A 14,145-nucleotide genomic window follows, 5' to 3' on the forward strand; every position below is an offset into this window, starting at 1 on the left:
AGACCAGTGTCTTGCAAACTTTTCCAAGCCCAGGCACACTAAACTCAGGGCTGCGTCTGCAGGGTCTCCGCACATTTGCAGACATTGACGTGATGACATCACGCGCGTGTTGACATCATCACCTCGACGTCCGTGCATGCGCTGAGGCCCTCCAGATGGGGCCCTGAGCTTGTAAACACTGAAATTACTATGCCAGTGGGGAGGTGCAGACAAGAGGAGAGGCGCCAGCTGACTCGCCACGGCACACAGTAACATAGTACATGACGGCAGATAAAGACCCAAATGGTCCATCCAGTCTGCCCAACCTGATTCAATTTAAATATTTTAATTTTTTCTTCTTAGCTATTTCTGGGCAAGAATCCATAGTTCTACCCGGTACTGTGCTTGGGTTCCTACTGCCGAAATCTCTGTTAAAACCTACTCCAGCCCATCTACATCCTCCCAGCCATTGAAGCCCTCCCCAGCCCATCCTCCACCAAATGGCAATATACAGACACAGACCGTGCAAGTCTGCCCAGTACTGGCCTTAGTTCAATTTTTAATATTATTTTCTGATTCTAGATCCTCTGTGTTCATCCCACGCTTCTTTGAACTTAATCACAGTTTTACTCTCCACCACCTCTCTCGGGAGCGCATTCCAGGCATCCACCATCCTCTCCGTAAAGTAGAATTTCCTAACATTGCCTTTGAATCTACCACCCCTCAACCTCAAATTATGTCCACTGGTTTTACCATTTTCCTTTCTCTGGAAAAGATTTTGCTCTACATTAATACCCTTCAAGTATTTGAACGTCTGGAATCATATCTCTCCTGTCTCTCCTTTCCTCTAGGGTATACATATTCAGGGCTTCCAGTCTCTCCTCATACGTCTTCTGGCGCAAGCCTCCTATCATTTTCGTCGCCCTCCTCTGGACCGCCTCAAGTCTTCTTACGTCTTTTGCCAGATACGGTCTCCAAAACTGAACACAATACTCCAAGTAGGGCCTTACCAATGACCTGTACAGGGGCATCAACACCTTCTTCCTTCTATTGGCTATGCCTCTCTTTATACAGCCCAGCATCCTTCTGGCAGCAGCCACTGCCTTGTCACACTGTTTTTTCGCCTTTAGATCTTCGGACACTATCACCCCAAGGTCCCTCTCCCCGTCCGTGCATATCAGCTTCTCTGCTTCCAGCATATACAGTTCCTTCCGATTATTAATCCCCAAATGCATTACTCTGCATTTCTTTGCATTGAATTTTAGTTGCCAGGCTTTATACCATTCCTCTAACTTTTGCAGATCCTTTTTCATATTTTCCACTCTCTCTTCGGTGTCTACTCTGTTACAAATCTTGGTATCGACTGCAAAAAGGCACACTTTTCCTTCTAACGCTTCAGCAATGTCACTCACAAAAATATTGAACAGGATTGGCCCCAGCACCGAACCCTGAGGGACTCCACTACTCACCCTTCCCTCCTCCGAGCGACTTCCATTAACCACCACCCTCTGGCGTCTGTCTGACAGCCAGTTTCTAACCTAGTTCACCACTTTGGGTCCTAACTTCAGCCCTTCAAGTTTGTTCAACAGCCTCCTATGAGGAACTGAATCAAAGGCTTTGCTGAAATCTAAGTAAATTACATCTAGCATATGTCCTCAATCCAGCTCTCTGGTCACCCAATCAAAAAATTCAATCAGGTTCGTTTGGCACAATTTGCCTTTTGTAAAGCCATGTTGCCTCGGATCCTGTAACCCATTAGATTCAAGGAAGTACACTATCCTTTCTTTCAGCAACACTTCCATTATTTTTCCTACAACTGAAGTGAGGCTTACCGGCCTGTAGTTTCCTGCTTCATCCCTGTGACCTCTTTTATGAATAGGGACCACATCCGCTCTCCTCCAATCCCCAGGAATCACTCCCGTCTCCAGAGATTTGTTGAACAAGTCTTTAATAGGACTCACCAGAACCTCTGAGCTCCCTTAGTATCCTGGGATGGATCCCGTCTGGTCCCATCGCTTTGTCGACCTTCAGGTTTTCAAGTTGCTCATAAACACTCTCCTCCGTGCATGGCGCAGAATCTACTTCATTTTCTCGTGTAACTTTGCCAGACAATCTCGGTCCTTCTCCAGGATTTTCTTCTGTGAACACAGAACAGAAGTATTTGTTTAGTACATTTGCTTTTTCCTCATCACTCTCCACATATCGATTCCCAGCATCTTTTAGCCTAGCAATTCCATTTTTCATCTTCCTCCTTTCACTAATATATCAGAAAAAAATTTTGTCTCCCTTTTTTACATTTTTAGCCATTTGTTCTTCCGCCAGACGTATCTCTCTCTTGGCTTCTTTCAGTTTCACCCTGTAGTCCTTTCTGCACTCCTCTTCTTGGTTTTTTTTTTATATTTCACGAACACCAACTCTTTTGCCTTTATTTGCTCTGCCACTAGTTTGGAGATTCATATTGGCTTCCTTTTTCTCTTGTTTTTATTGATTTTCTTCACATAAAGGTCCGTAGCCATTTTTATCGCTCCTTTCAGCTTAGACCACTGTCTTTCCACTTCTCTTATGTCCTCCCATCCTAACAGCTCTTTCTTCAGGTACTTTCCCATTGCATTAAAGTCCGTACATTTGAAATCTAGGACTTTAAGTAACGTGCGGCCGCTCTCCACTTTAGCCGTTATATCAAACCAAACCGTTTGATGATCGCTACTTCCCCTAGACCGGGGGTCGGCAACCTGCGGCTCCAGAGCCGCATGCGGCTCTTTTCCACCTTTGCTGCGGCTCCGGTAGTGTGTCACGCAGGCATGCAGCTTAAGTCCGGCGTCGCGGCGGGAAATAGCCATGCTGAGCAGTGAGCTCAGCACATACACAGATGAAAGCCTTGCTTGCTGATTGGTCCGGCGGCCCCGCCCCGCCGGACCAATCAGCAAGCAAGGCTTTCATCTGTGTAGTGCTGAGCTCACTGCTCAGCATGGCTATTTCCCCCGCGACGCTGGACTTGTAAGGTGCACGCCTGAAAAAGAAATCATCCTGGCCGGGGTCGGTGTCTTGCTCCGGAGATCTACAGCCTTCCTATCTCCCTCTCCCTTCTACCTGCTTCCGGCCACATCCCCTGCTCCGCGGCTCTCTTCGGCAACTCAGCAGCAGCAATCGATACAAGCTTCTGACGTCGGGGCCTACCCTCTGCGAGTCCCGCTTGTTTCAACTTCCTTTTTCCACAAAGGCGGGACTCGTAGAGGGAAGGCCTCGATGTCGGCAGCTTGTCTTGATCACCGCTGCTGACGAGTTGCTTAAGAGAGCCGTGGAGCAGGGGGGTTTTGCCAGGTGCAGGTAGAAGGGAGAGGGCCAGATGCAGGACTCGTGGGTGAGGGAGGAGAAGAGAGAGAGAAAGAGAGAGGGGAGGGAAACAAAAGGAAATATTTCATACTGGGCTGGGCCGGAGTGGAGGGAGGGTGGAAAGATTCTGGCTACCGGGTGCAGTAACAAAGGAAAAGGGGGGAAAGCTGAAAATGGAGATAGTGACACAAAGAAGAGAAAGAGTAAGCAGGACCTACTGAATAAGGATAGAGATACAGAGGGGACATGAAGAGGAGGTGAAATAGAGACATAGAAGTAATGCTGAAAAAGTGTGTGGGGGGAGATAAAGACATTGAAAGGGCAAATGGTGAACATGGCGTAAAGATAAGGACAGAGACAAATGAAGATTCTGAAAAAGTGGTGAGATAGGGATATAGGTGAGATGGACACAAAGAAGGGTGATGCTGGAAAATAGGTGGAATGGTAATTCTGACAGACACAGAAGGGAAATGCTGGATCAAGGAGAGATGGGGCTCAGGCTGGATGGAATGAGGAGAAATGCCTTGTTGGCCCGGAACTTCCTCTCCTACGTCAGAATTGACGTCAGGGAGCGGAATGCTGGTCAGCGCAACACTTCTGCAGGGAAAGCTTGGGACGGCGGTGGCTTGGGGGCTGTTCCCCGATTGCGGTGGCAGCAAACCGAGTGGCTTGGGGGACGGCACGGAGACAGAAAGAAGGGGGAACAGGGAGACAGATAGAAAAAGTTGGGGGAGAGAATGAGGTCTGGAGGAGAGGAAACATACAGGAGGCTGAAAGAAAGGAAGAAAGATTGGATGCACAGTCAGAAGAAGAAAGTGCAACCAGAGACTCATGAAATCACCAAATAGCAAAGGTAGGAAAAATGATTTTATTTTCAATTTAGTGATCCTGTATATAGCATTAAGATAAGAAACAATATATGCAGTGTTAGATTTGTTTTATAATGGTTTTGCGGCTCCAAGTTTTTTTTTCTTTTCGAAAACGGGTCCAAGTGGCTCTTTATGTCTTAAAGGTTGCAGACCCCTGCCCTAGACTCTTGCTAAAAAGAAACTGCAGCAAAATCAGTGAGTAAGCAAAAGGAAAGAGGGAAATGTGTAGAAAAAAAATACAGCTGGAAGGTATATAAAGTATATCCAATTCAAGGTCAAAAGTTTCTGACGGAGATCAGGGGGTCTCAAACAGCAGTTTTACATGCCCACAACACCCATTATATGCAAATTAGCTCAAGTGTTGTCACACTAGGTATCCCTAAAAACCTGACTGGGTTGACTATTGGAAGGCGGAGACGTCTAGCTCTGACCATCTCCAGCCAGAAGCTGTGTTGTAGATGTCAAGAAACAAGCGATATTAAAGATCTATTGTCTGAGCTAATTAGCGGGTCCAGAGAATATCCCTCCTTTTTCTTGCTATTTTCCTAGAACAGTTAGCATCATGTTTTGTAGTGCTGATTTTTCTGAATGAAGGTGCTGCCATTTCTTATGTATTTTACAATTTTTAATGTGTGTGTGAACCACATTGACACACTGATTCGGTAATGCAGTATATAAGTGATTTTAAATAAATATCAATGCTGTTAAAAAAGAAAGCATTAAACCTATTTATCAATTATACTACTGCTCACTATCAAATACTGTGATACTAAAAATCTTATCAATAAAGCCCTTTATATTTTTACTCTACTGGTTCTGGTTCTTCATTGATGTGAGGGGAAAGGGTAATGATGTCTTATTGTGGATTAAGAACTAGTTAAAAGATAGAAAACAGAGTAGGGTTATATGGTCAATATTCTCAATGGAGAAGGGTAAATAGCGGGGTTCCTCAGGGGTCCGTTCTGGGATCACTGCTTTTTAACATATTTATCAATGATCTAGAGTTGGAAATAACTAGTGAGATAATTCAATTTGCTGATGACACAAAGTTGTTAAATCTCAAGAGGATTGTGAAAAATTGCAAGAGGACTTTGCAAGACTGGGAGACTGGACATCAAAATGGCAGATGATGTTTAATGTTAACAAGTGTAAAGTGATGCATGTGGGAAAGAGGAACCTGAACTATATTACGTGATGCTAGGTTCTGTGTTAGGAGTCACTGCCCAGGAAAAGGATCTAGGTGTCATTGTTGAAGATATTAATATATTGAAATCCTCAGCTCAGTGTACAGTGGTGGCTAAGAGAGCAAATTGAATGTTAGGAATTATCAAGAAAGGAATGGAAAATAAGCTATGCTTATACACCCCTAATCGCCCCCTCCACTCCAAAGCAGAACAAAGACTCAGCATTCCCGCAGGGAATGAGTACGGCGTACAAAAGATCCTACAGCTATTTCCTACCTCAGCTATGGAACCGACTACCACACAGATCAGGTCGCTAGACTCACTAATGACCTTCCGCAGAGCAGTAAAGACTCTTCCGCCAATCGGGCCATTAAAAACTGGCTCCTCAATATACTGCTACTAGTACTCTTCGCTATGACCAGTCTGGTCTCTAGAATAAGCTCTGTTATTGTCTACTGTAACCTATTTGTTGTCATGACTAGTCTGTTTTCAAACGATTGTGAATGTCTACTTGCAACCTATTCAGTTTTCTATACCATTCTCCCAGGGAAGCTCAGAATGGTTTACATGAATTTATTCAGGTACTCAAGCATTTTTCCCTGTCTGTCCCAGCAGGCTCACAATCTATCTAATGTACCTGAGGCAATGGAGGGATTAAGCAATTTGCCCATGGTCACAGGGAGCCTCAGGGTGCTGAGGCTGTAGCTTTAACCACTGCACCACACTCTCCCCCTTGCTAGGCTGAAGAGAAGTGCAGAGAACTGGAAATGCTTTCCAGCATATGAAACTGCAAGTGTCTCCTGTGGGCACTGCTTGCTCTGGATCGGTAGCATGGAATGTTGCTACTCTTTGGGTTTTTGCCAGGTACTAATGACATGGATCGGCCTCCGTGAAGACAGGCTACTAGGTTAGATGGACCATTGATCAGACCCAGTAAGGCTATTCTTATGTTCTTATAAATTGGGAATGTGGAGATAGGCTTCTGTTAAATCAAGGGAGGCAAGAAATTTCCCTGGTTCCCGGTCTCCATGTGGAAGTGCGGCACTTTCAATGCAGCATTGACTGAGTAGAGGTCCAGAATTGGCCTTCCATCGTCTGAGCCTTTCTTTGGCATGATGAAGAATATGGAGTATCCGAGCAACTTACGTGCGGTAAAAAAACCTGAGGGGGCAAAAGCAACTGCCTGAAAAGGAGGCGGAGTTCAAAGATGATTGACAGCATTATGCAAGCAACTTGCAGGTTCACATGCATAACCTTAGCATTCAGAAGTGCTAGACACATTGCACTAGAAAACTGTTATCACATGCCCATCTCTCTCTCCCCATCATGCTCTATTCATACCTTTAGACTCTCAGTCCCCACCACCAATCTTCAGAGGCCATGCGCTGAAGTCCCTCCTTCTGATGTAACGTCCTACTTCACACAGGGAAAGGCCAAGAGCAGGCCTCTGAAGATTAGCAGCGGAGTCTGAGAGCCAAAATGTATGAATAGGGCAGTGGGGTGGGGGTGTTGTGTTGCTTCCTCTGCCATTGGGCCCATGCAGGGGAGTAGGGGGATCTGTTGCTTTCCACTGCCGGCATCACCACCGGACCTGGGGAAGGGTGAGGGGAGCTGAGAGCTGGATGGAAGGGAAATAGGATGCTGGACCCATGGAGTGGGGGCTGAAGGGAAGGGAGAGAGACACTGATCCTGTGGCTGGGGTTAGGGGGAAAGTAGAGAGGTGTTTGACCTGGGGAGGCTGGAGGGAAGAGAGAGAGATAGGGTGCTGGTCACATGGTGTGGGGGGGGGGCTGGGGCTGGGGGGAACAGAGAGGGTGCTGGTCACTTGGTGTGGAGGGTGGGGTGCCACTGGTGGCTGGCTAGAACAGGAGGGGAGAGAAGCACTACTACTATTATTATTTCTATAGCACTACTAGATGTAGATTGCAGTATTCTAAGCGTGAGGTTATGAAAATGTGGACAAGGGTCTGGGTAGTGTACTCAGCGAGGAAGGGGCGAATTTTGGTGATATTGTAGAGATAGAAGCACTGGACCCATGGGAAGTGCTGAAGCTAGAGTAGGCCCATAGAGAGGGGGCTGGAGATGGAAGGGGAAAGGAGAGAGGATGCTGGACCCTTGGGGGGGGGAGGGTGTTGCTGGACCTGCAGGGAGGAGAGAGAAGGGGAAGTGATGCCAAACCAAGAGATGAAGGAAGAGGGAGTGAAATACTGAACACAGTAGAGAAAGGAAAGAGTGGGGGGAGGGGAGGAAGAGGGGGGAAGCTGGATACAGGGAGATAAACAAAAACAGACAGGGACATGGACACAATGAACAAATACTGCATGGAGGGCCCAGGACAGAAATTTGGGAGGGGACCCTCAAGCCTGTTGTCTAGTTGCACGCTCCTAACACCATCCCTGTCATGTGTGATCTTTATATTTTACACAGTACAGGAGAAAATAGATCTTTCTATTTTTTTTGGTGTTGTACTACATACAAGATGTGGTTTCTTCGGATTTTGGTTTATGTTTATCATTTTTGGTCAGCTGTTATGTATTTGGCATTTGTGCTCTCTGTGCATTACTGAGATATTCTGTTAGCATGAATTTTCTATGTAGCATTCTGTAGTAATTTGGCTTATTCAGTTCCCCCGATAGTGGAAGGGATACTTGTGAGTGGGGAGGGGGGAGACAGGGGCTTTGTTGATCCTTCTTTTGTATTGTTTGTGAATTATAAAACGACAGTTGTACAGAATGTTTCTTTTTATACTTTAATAAAATGATTTAATATAAAATCACAACTGTTTGAGGCTTGTGCAGATGGGAGCTGATTGAGTTTGTAAGGACAGGGTCAGAGTTCGCAGGGATGGGGACAGTGCTCATGGAGATGGGTCCAAACTTTGTCCCTGTGTCATTCTCTGGACCACTGTTCTTCAACTGCCAGTCCGCGGACCAGTGGCGGTCCGCAGAAAATTCTGCCAGTCCGCACAGGGCCGGCAAGATTAAGGTGACCGTTTTCAGACCTCATGTCCCGTTGTCCCCACACACAGCTTCGGGACAGCGTCCCGAAGCTGTGCTCGGGGAAAATGGGACAGGCGATCATGTCCTGTCCCTACCTGTCGCGCAAAAAAAAAAGCCTCCCTCCTTCCTTTCCCCCGGTCCCCTGCTCTTACCGCCCTGCTGCTGCTGCTGCTAAAGCTGACAGGAAGTCTTCTTTCCGACATCAATTCTGACATCGGAGAGGACGTTCTGGGCCAGCCAATCGCTGCCTGGCTAGTCCAGAACGTCCTCTCCGACGTCAGAATTGACGTCGGAAAGAAGACTTCCTGTCGGCTTTAGCAGCAGCAGCAGGGCGGTAAGAGCAGGGGAAAGGAGGGAGTCTTTTTTATTTTTTGCACGGCAGGGAGGGAAGGAGGTAGGCAGGCAAGCAGGCTTGCTTTGGCCAGGGAGGGAGGGAGAGAGGTAGACAGACAGGCAGGCAGGCAGGCTGGCTTCAGGGATGGGGTCTCTGCCCTCTCTTTCTACCCTTTCCATCCAGTGTCCGCCCTCTTTCTGTTCCTTATGATATCTTCTCTCTTTCTATGTCCCTTCAATAAACTGTATATCCTGTACCTTTTTTCTCCTTTGTACAAGATTCATTTCAGCTTAACCCCCCTCCCTTATGCTCTGGCATCTCTCTCTTCTCCTTTCCTTCCTTCCTTCCCACTCCACCCCATGGTCTGGCATCTCTATCTCCTTCCCTTCTCTCTCCCCATGCCCTGGCATCACCCTCCTATCTCTCCCTCTCCCTCTTTTTCTGGCACCTCCTCTCCTTTCTTTCCCTCTGGTCTGGTATTTTGTCTCCTTTAGTTTCCCTTCCTTCCCCCCATGCCCTGGCATCTCTCTCCTCTCCTTCCATCTCCTCCTCCCACTCCATTATCTGGCATCTCTTCTCCTTCCTTTCTCTCCTTCCTTCTTTTCACCTGGTCTGGCATCTGCCTCCTCCTCCCCTCCCCCTCCCCCGTAAGCCCTGACATACCCTCCCCCATAGTCTGTTAGCTCCTTTCCCTCCCTCCCATGGTCTTGGCATCTCTTTCCTCTGCTCTCCCAGGTCTTCCTTCTCCCCTCTCTCTCCCCAATTGGGTGCTGCAGCAGCTCTTCTCTTCCCCCCCCCCAAAATGGGTGCAGCAGAACATTTCTCTTCCTCCCTCTCCTCCCCTCCTCCATTGGGTGCAGCAATATTTCTCTTCCCATCCCTCCCATGTCACACACCCATCAGCAGAGTCGCTAGGCAAGTTGTAAGCTTCCCTCCCTTGCTGACCTATCTTCCATAGGTCAGCGAGGGAGGGAAGCTTACAACTTGCTGCTTTTACTTACTTCGGGCCTTCCTCATTGTCGGGCCTGCCTTCGCGGAAACAGAAAATAGGCAGGACCCGGCAGCCAGGAAGGCCCGAAGCAAGGAAGAGCAGCAAGGCAAGTTTTAATTTCCCTCCATCGCTAACCTATCTCCAGCATGCATCGGGGCTCTAATGGTATCACTGTTTGTGCCAGCTTCCCTAGGCCCTCCCCCCCCCGGACGTAACTTCCGGTTTTGGAGGAAAGAGAAGGGAAGCTGGCACGGACAGTGATACCGTTAGAGCCCCAGAGCATGGGTTCAAGTCGCTTGCTGCCGTTTTTTAGAAAAAGTCAGGCGGGAACTTTTGGCAGCTCTTCAATGTTGAGCAGCGGCGGCAGCAGGATTTGCGGCAGATGACAGCCGGGTGCTCACCTAAATTAGCCGGGCAGAGCGCCCGGCTAAAAGGCGCTAGGGAGAACACTGATGTGCATCACTTTGCATTTGTCCACATTAAATTGCATCTGCCACTTGGACGCCCAGTCTTCCAATTTCCTAAAGTCCACCTGAAATGTTTCACAATCTGCATGTTTTAACAACTTTGAACAGTTTAATGTTATCTGCAAATTTAATCACCTCACTCGTCATTCCAATTTCCAGATCATTTATAAATAAGTTAAATAGCACTGGTCCCAGTACAGATCCCTGCGGCACTCCACTGTTTACTCTCCTCCATTGAGAAAAATGACCATTTAACTCTACTCTGTTTTCTATCCGATAACAAATTCCTAATCTACAACTGAACTTTGCCACCTATCCCATGACTCTTTAATTTTCTTAGGAGCCTCTCGTGAGGAACTTTATCAAAAGCTTTCTTAAAAACTAGATACACTATATCAACCGGCTCACCTTTATCCACATGTTTATTCACACTATTCACTGTGTAGTGGTGAGGAGTAACCCTGTCAAACATTTTTGCACTGTAAAGCAATTTCACTAATGTATTCTGTATATGCCGACATTGCCTAATTTGGGAATGGGGCAATCCTAGATATAGGGAGTTGCAGTAGCTCTTACAAGATATAATAAGAAAAATGAATCAGGAGGCACAGCAGCTCAGTAAAGAATGCATTGTATATAACTGATTCAAAGAACCCCCCCCCCCCAAAAAAAACAAAAAACAAAACAACACAACTTTTTTTCATATAAGATTGGAGATCATTTATGAATCGTAACTTGACTGTTAACAGTCTTTTAGGATAGGGTGCTCCTGTAGAGAGCCCCCAGGTTATACAGGTATCAGTAATATTCAGTGCAGACACCTGCATAGCTAAGTGGCCTATTTTAGGACAGCTCAAAAGCTCTCCTAAATTAGGCCGCTTAGCTATGTAGCTTCCAGCAATGAATATCGAGCCAACAGCCATATAAAAAAAGCCCCTGAACCCCACCCCCGATCATGCTCCCTCTTTCCCTCCAGCCCCTCGTTCCTCCCCCTAGGCCTACCTCTATCCCGTGGTCCAGCTTGGTTGTTGAGGGCAGGAGCATGGCCCCCTCCCTCCTGTCCCTTACGGCACTTTCTCAAAATGGCTGCTGCAACCTCTTGCAGGAAGTACCAAGAGCTGCCACAAGAGGTCATGGAAGCCATTTTGAAAAGGCACTGCAAGGGGTAGGAGCGATGGGGCTATGCTCCTGTCCCGTGACTGGATAATCAGGAATACAGACAGGCCTAGAAAGGGGGCCTACCTGGACAGCTGATGAGGAGCTTTGGGGGAAGGGGGGTTACTGGGGGCTAATTTAGCTGAATCTCAAATATCCAGGAGTATTCACATTTATCGCCCTGTGTAATTTAAAATACCAGTTCAAACAAGACACAGAATTTTCATTATTATATAAATTTAAAAATGTTTTGTGATGTGCTCAGACCCATAACCAACATGCCACTTTCCTGAGTACCTCATAGTAACATAATAAATGATAAAGACCTAACCGTCCATACAGTCTGCCCTATTCATTAACTCTTTCAATTCCTTGACTGCCTCAGTAGTGCACCTCTTCTTGTGCCCCTCTCTGGATCTCCTTTTATTCTAACCAGGCCAATGGATGTTGGAAAGAATTATACAAAAGGAGTGGGAATTATCTGTCTTGTCTTTATGGGGGCTAAATATTTCTCCAAAAATTTAATGGAATGGGCTGAAACTTGGCATACAGAAAAAAAACTAGAAAAAAAAGATATCAAGTTTGAAAATGGACCAGATCAGACCAGTGGTTCCAAATAACATTCCCATTTCCCCCCTAAAAAAAATGGCTCAATGCATTTTTAGGGAAGACAGGGTTCCAGCTTATGTAACAAATAATCTTACATACAATGAACTATGGTAATAAATAATACTTCCTTTCAAACTACCTCTTCCAGTTTTCTTCTCCCAACCCCTGTCCCACCAACTACAATTGTACTCACCCTTGCTCCCAAAATTACTCCATAACCTCACCACAACTACCCCCCTCCAAACTATCTTCCCCCCCCCCCGAACTAGCTTCACACAGCATATGCTTATCACTATACACACACTGGGATAACAAATGATTAAAATCATTTGCCCCTGACCATCCCACCTTTAATTTTTAGCCACTGATCTATATTTCACTTTCTTTATTGATATGTCTACTATGAAAATTGCTATAGGGTTACCAGATTTTAGTTAAATAAAATCCGGACCCATAGCCCTGTCTCCAGGCCCACCCATGTCACACTCCAGCCCCGCCCACTCAACCTGTTCTCATCAGTCAGGAGGGCATCCACAGCAGTCCCAAAGCTTTTCAAAACCTGGACAAAATGCCAGGGTTTGAAAAGCCATCCGGACATGCCCTCTAAAAAGAAGTCATGTCCGGGTAAATCCAGACATCTGGATGAATGAATCATATAGTTTTCTTATCAGCGGTTGCTGTGTGTAGTACCAAGTAATGGCTGTTGCCGTGGGCAAGGACAATAAAGTGTATACAAATATATGAGTTCAATAATGTATCAACTTAATTAGAAAACTAAAAAATCAATAAACCAACTATTGATTAAAATTGAGTGTGCTCAGTGTGTAATCTTATTCAAACTCAGTGCTTCCTGCCCCCAGTGCTTCCAGGCCAACTAGCAACAGAGACTGTAGGCAGGATCCAGCCAATGGGAAGGCTGTAGAGGCAGAACACTGGAAGGCAGCTTTAGTCAGCCAATGGGAAGGCTGTAAGGGCAGAACACTGGAAGGCACTGTGGGCAGGATCCAGCAAATGGAAATCAATAGTAGAGCACTAAAAGGCAGCTGTAATAGACTGTGGGTAGGATCCAGCCAATGGGAAGGCTTTAGGGGAGAAGCACTGGGGGAAGTTCTTGTGCTGTACAAGTGAAGGGGGGGTGTGTCCGTGTGTGTTGGGGGAGGGAACCAATACGAAGCTCACAAAATTGCATTCCCATTCCTACCTGATACATACAAAGCCAGTGCCTTTTCAGATATGATTCAAAGTAAAGAATGACACATGGACATATTTTCCCCCCATCCCAATTTTGTTGCTGCCCCAGTCCCTTTCCTGTAAGCTCAGCCTTAACCGCACAAATCTTGAACACTTATGATTTTAAAGTGTTTGAGGCTTGTGCAGATGCAGACAGAGCTTGCAGGAATGGGGCAAGGATGGGAAAATGAGTTCCCGTGTCATTCTCTAACTCAAAGTTCTTGTACAGCATTTAAATGGATGCAGTTGAAGCAAGCTACTCAGAAAGGGTTCCCTGAATGGCGTAATTTAAAGGATCAATATAGCTTGCCGTTCCTATGCTTTCAGACGGATTTCCTAGGACAATCAGGCTGCCCAGTGGTATAAATTGTTATTTGACTATTCGAATAAAAAACCAAAAACAAGTCTTAGAGACATTTGGAGTATGGAGACAAAGCAGCAGATTTCTGCGTCTCAATGGCCACGAATTTGGACTTGGAGGATGAGATGTACAGCTTCAGCATCTATGAGACAGACTTGGGGTTTTTTATTACACAGATCTTTTTGGACTCCTGTTAGGTTACAACGGTTGGATAGTTCTAAATCTAATAGATGCTGGCACTGTCATCTTGATGTAGGGACATTGGATCATTTGCTTTATTATTGTCCCTTGATACTTAAATTCTGAAAATCTATTTGGGGTCAAATTATCATGGTTTTGGAAGTTCCATTAACATTATCATATGATATAATTTTGTTTAGAACGATTTTACTGTCTAAGAAACCAATTAGTGGAAATCAGAACAAACTACTCCTCATTATGACAGGAGTAGCCATGCAACTAATAATGAAAAATTGGAAAAGCTGGGATAACTTAAATTATAGCTTCTGGTGGGAATCTCTATGTCAGATTTATAAGTTTGAAAACATGAATTCTTTGCAGAGGGGACTCCATAGCAAATTTAAAGAAATTTGGGGCCCGTTAACAAAATATTGTAAGTTATAATACAAGTAGT

The sequence above is a fragment of the Geotrypetes seraphini genome, chromosome 2 (assembly GCF_902459505.1).
Source record: "Geotrypetes seraphini chromosome 2, aGeoSer1.1, whole genome shotgun sequence".
Classification (NCBI taxonomy): Eukaryota; Metazoa; Chordata; class Amphibia; order Gymnophiona; family Dermophiidae; genus Geotrypetes; species Geotrypetes seraphini.